This window comes from Alligator sinensis, unplaced genomic scaffold (genome assembly GCF_000455745.1).
Source record: "Alligator sinensis unplaced genomic scaffold, ASM45574v1 scaffold7_1, whole genome shotgun sequence".
Lineage (NCBI taxonomy): Eukaryota > Metazoa > Chordata > Crocodylia > Alligatoridae > Alligator > Alligator sinensis.
In genome coordinates, this window is record NW_005841843.1 from 1,805,032 (window position 1) to 1,810,270 (window position 5,239).

Below are 5,239 nucleotides of genomic sequence, written 5' to 3' on the forward strand. Positions count from 1 at the left end.
CAAGCTATAACTAATGTATAGGAGAAGTATGTTAAAATATTATAAAATATCATTTAAAAATAACTTTGCTCATAGAATCATAAATAATAGGGCTGGAATAGGACTTTAGAGGTCATGTAAGCTATCTTACTTCACCTGATAGATGATTGTTTAATCATTTGTTAAAAAGCTCCACTGCTGAGTAATATACAAATGTCCTAAGTAATGGATACCAGCATTTAACTAGCCTTACAGTTATCAAGTTATTCCTGACACCAACCTAAATCTTGGTTGTTGGAATTTAAACATAAGGCAAAACCCTTTTTCACATTTGTCATTTTATTAGTTTTCCCTCACCATTTAGTACATGAATTCCTTTCCTATGAAATCATTTAGAGAATGTTTTCCTTTTATTCTTTATACTCTGCTTGCATCTCATTTTATATTTTGGCCTTCCAATTTTGCTCTTGGATGCCTGTGCTACTCTTCTATATAGATCCTTAGTAATTTGATTTCCTTTCCATTTTTTTGCATGATTTTTTTCATGTTTTAGTCTCTTAATTTTTTTTCTGTCCTTCCTTCATGTTCAGATAGTTTGTGTATAGTTTTCCTTTAACATTGTTTAATTAAAAAAAAATAAACCCTGCCAATTCTCTTTCAACCCTTTTCTTACTTCTGCTTTCTATGGCCATGTGTAGCTGAAACAAGTGACGTGTGTGCATGACACTTTAAAGCAGGTTAAATACTTTTGCACCACTTTAATGGTGTCAGTGTTTGCATGCTTCAGCAGCGTATTGTGCATTAATTCCAACCACTGTAGGAAATTCGGTGGCAGAATGCGCGTTAAATTACTCGGGGTGCAGCAAACTAAAACTGCTCTGAGGAGTTTCAGTTTGCTGCCTGTACAGCCGTGGAGCAAAGCACAGGGCTCTATGCAGCTTCACAGCTCTGCATGAAGCCCTGCAGGCAGCCTGGCAGCAGCCTAGGAAAGCAGGCTCTCCCCAAAAAATGTGCAAGCCTGGTCTTTTTTTTCTTCCCCCCTGAGACTGCCTGCCTGCCTGAGCTGTGTGGGGGCCTGGTGCTTCCCCCCAGAGCTGTGGTGCCCCCCAGGCCCACCTGAGCTGGGTGCCTGTGGGTGGGTGCTGCCTGGGGGGGATGCTGCTGCCACAAGGGAAGCACCACCCCCTTCCTCTTGCAGCCCAGGGTCCTCTTCACCTGCCAGCAGCTCGCCCTCCCCTCCCCACCACTGGAGAGGCAGGTAAGTCAACAGGGTGTGTGCATGGCACGGGGGTTTATTTGGTCCTAAATTGAAGCGGTGTCTTTAAAAACTCAACACTTCAATTTAGGGCTCCCATTTCATCTACACATGTCCTATGGGGTCTTTCATTTAAATTCTGAGTTGATTCATATCTTCTACCTTGAAGTTGATTGTCTTTCATTGATGATTCTCCCTCCTTTTCTTTCTTAGAATGAAGAAATTTATCATTACCTGAACCATAAACTACATTGCATTCTACTTTCATATTCTCAATTACTGGTCATTCAAGTTCCAGGAAAAAAAAATCCCTAGTCATTTTTTCCCCAAGTTTTGCATTAAAAAAAAGTTGTCAAAATATTCAAAAGCTTGCTGAACAGGCCACCCTACTGTATTATTTCCCAACTGATGTAATTAGAGAACTCCATTTCTAAATCCTGTGCTTTGTATGAATCAAATAATTGTTCAAAAATACTTCATCCTTTGCATCTTCCTGGTTTGGTGGTTCACAAATAGATGTCAGGCTTGTTGTTTCCTGTAACAGGGAGCCAGGGGCTCCTATTACTTTAAGAGAAAGACTGCAGCAGAAAGGGACCTAGGCAGCTGAGTAGGGATTAGCTGCAGGAGGGAAAGCAACAGGGGAGCAAATGCAACTGAGGCACAGTAAGCTTCCCATTAAGATGAGGGGACATGCCTGCAGCCAGTCAGGAGAACACTTGATCCGAAGGGCAAGAGCCCAGGGGATATAAGCCCAGGCCCCTAAGGAAGAGGGGCAGTGCAGCCCTGAACCCTGCAGGGAGAGGGTTTCTTGCCAGCTCAAGCTGGTGGGACACAGAAGCTGCAGGTCGTGACAGGTAATCCCAAGGCTGACAGAGTCAGAGAGTGGGGAGGTGACTTGTTAGTGATATGATGACCCAGGCTAAGTGCAGACAGTCAAAAAACCTGAGGCTGAATTGATTCAATCTTAGCAGGTTAGTCTAAGCTGCAAAGATTAAACTAAGAAACAATTGAAGACATTTACCTTTGATTCAGGAAATGCAGCCACATACCTACAATAGCTCAGGCCAGAAGCTGGGGGTGCTACAGCATGGCTCTCTGGAACTTTTTCCTGCTGCCCCTGAGGTCCTGGGATTTGCAGTCCAGCATCACAGCAGCAGGACTCTGTAGAATGGCTCATTACTTCCTCTTCCTGCTTCCAGGTCCCTTTGGGACTTGTAGTCCACAATTGCAGCCAGCAGTAACTTTCAGTAAGTTTAGCTGCAGGGCTGCTCTGAACTCAGGGGAAGATGAATTTAGCCCCCTTCCCTGGTCCCAGACTCTAGCCAGGGTTTGCCTCTCTTCCCTTCCCCACTCCCTACCCTGCAAGTCAAGGGCTGGGAAGCATGCTGGGATGCTGGGGGACTGTGATTTAACTTGAACCAGGAAGGGGTCTGGGACAGAAGATTCATATACCAGTTTGACCTGAACCAGTTAAGTCTGATACTACATTCAACCAGGTTTATCTTAAACCAGTTTCAGCCATTTTCAAACTAGTTTATGTGCACTGAGCTTCTGTTCTGTTTAAACAGGTTTAAACCAGCTTCTGATCACTTAAGCTGCTTAAACCAGTTTATGTGTAACTTCTGTTGCTAGCCCCAGAGAGGGACTTCAGGAACTGAGTGTGAAGTGGTTGGTTGCAATTTTGCTCTAGTTTATACTGGAGGACTGAATTTGGCTATAGAGCTGGAAGAGAGGCAACAGGGGTGACTGAGAAGCAGGCTAGTTTTTGAGCCCTGCTAGAGGCAGGGGTGCAAGACACAGATAGGCCAAGAAGGCCAGGGCCTGAGCCCTGAGGGGCAGCTGAGGTGGCTGAGACTGAGTCCAGAAGGGCAATGCAGGTGGCCAGGGGCTGTTGAGAGGCTGAGACTGAAAGAGGAGGCCAGAGCCAGGGGACCTAGGCTACCAGCCTACAGCCAGAATAACCTTTTGGCTAAGGCTTAGAAGACCAAAGCCTATACAAGGAACTCACTGGTGACAGAGTGACATCTGGAAAGCATGGAAATGGCTAGAGTGGTGGACAGAAGTTATGAATAGCCCATAATGTACCTAATACCCTGGGGTACCAATAAAGCTAGGAGGACCACAACTGGGGCATAGTAGAGCTGGGCTGTGAACCTGGAGGCAGCCTCTCTTCTGTACTAGGTGTAATTATGTCAAGATGTGGCAGGCAAGGGATAAGGAAGGGTATTGGGAGGGGCCCGAGTAGAGGTCAGGAGTTGAGAGGCCACCGGGGGTGCTCAGTGCTAGCCTCAAAGGCTGGGGTCTACATTTCCCCATTATCTTTACCCAGATAATTTTTCATACAATATTTGGAGAATTTCAACAGGTCTATTTACTGCTATATTCTAGACTTAGATTTGCCACCATATTTGTCATGCCAATTAAATCCTAACTTTGATTATGGATTGAGATAACTTCCCATACTGAATCTCCTAGTTATTTCCCATACTGAATCTATAAACAGACCTATAAAGATTTTAGCAGATTGACTTCTGTTTCTGTTCTTGAGCCTTCTGTGGTTCTGTTATGATTTCCCATTTTTCCTCCCTAGTTCCTTATTATGGCTTTGTCCAGATCACCATGATTTGTCAGTACAAATTACATGTGGGCTTCTATCACTCACCACCATTGAGCCCACTTTAAAATCCTTCTCAAAAGGTTAGCAAGTCTGTGGCCCAAGTATATCTTCCTCTTATTTTTTAAATGGCCCCCTTTTCTCTTCAATAGTCAACCTTTCTGGAATACCTCCTCATGACCAAAACCATACCAGTGACATCATTTACCTAGCCATGCATTTATCTTCAGGTTACATCTATCCCTGTGTGGCCATTTACCCATGAGTAGAAGTAATGAAAAGAACAACTTGGATGACAAAATTCTTTGCTGTCACTCCCACAGCCTGACAGCTGCTTCTGATCTATTAGTTGGCAGTATCATTAGTGCCCACAAGGATGAACAACATGGGGCAGTAGGTGAAGGGTGGAAGAGCTTTGGCAACTGTTCCATGAGGCCTCAGATTTGGATTTCTCCCAGGCAGCACTCTAGAAAGAAGTCTTCAGCTGCCACCACTTTGTGTGTGTGTGTGTACGCGCTAAGGAGTATGAACTACAGCAGTCTTAGTGGCATTCCCTTTTTCTTCTACCTTTAGAGCTGGTTCCTCAGCTACTGATCCTTAAATTCAAAAACTAAAACCCAAGTCTTTGGGAGCATGTTTGCAATCCCTTTTCAAACTGTCATCTGATGACTGTTTTTCTTCTTTGGAGTTGAATTTAAATAAACCTTGAAAACTGCACTGAGTTTCATATCTATGCTTGCCACAGATAAGAAGTGGTTAAATCCTTGTGACTGGAAATAACCACAAACTTCAACTTGTCAAATTTCATGGAAAGCTATAACAGACAGTGATTTTATAAAAGACAGTGCAGACTGAATTTAAAGAGACACACTTCTAAATGGTTCTATGGAAAGAAGACCAATGAATGCCACTAATGAGGTATTAAAAGTGACTAGTTTGCAAGTAACATTAAGAATGCACTCACTACAGAAGAATCCATTTGAAAATCTTCTGTTAGTTCAACAACATAAAAGCAAATTAATTTACATATGTGGCTTTGCAATCCTCCTTTCTGATACAGTTACAGGAAGGATTTAGATGGTGTTCTTTCTTGTGCATTGTTGATACTAAACTATTTTAAACGTCTCCCCCTTTATGCCTGTGACTGCAGTAATGTAGAGCAGGGCTACGCAAAATTTCAATGGGTGTTTCATTTTAAACCTGTTTCAATGCATTTTGAGCTTGAAACAACAAAATCAAAATGAAACAAAGGTTTAAAAACAGCTTTGAAATGAAATGAGGACACCCAAAACATTTCAAAACTTTTTAAATGTTTTGACTTTCGAAGCCAGGCTTATAGTTTCATAGTAGCTAGGGTCAGGAGGGACCTGAACAAATCATCTAGCCTGACC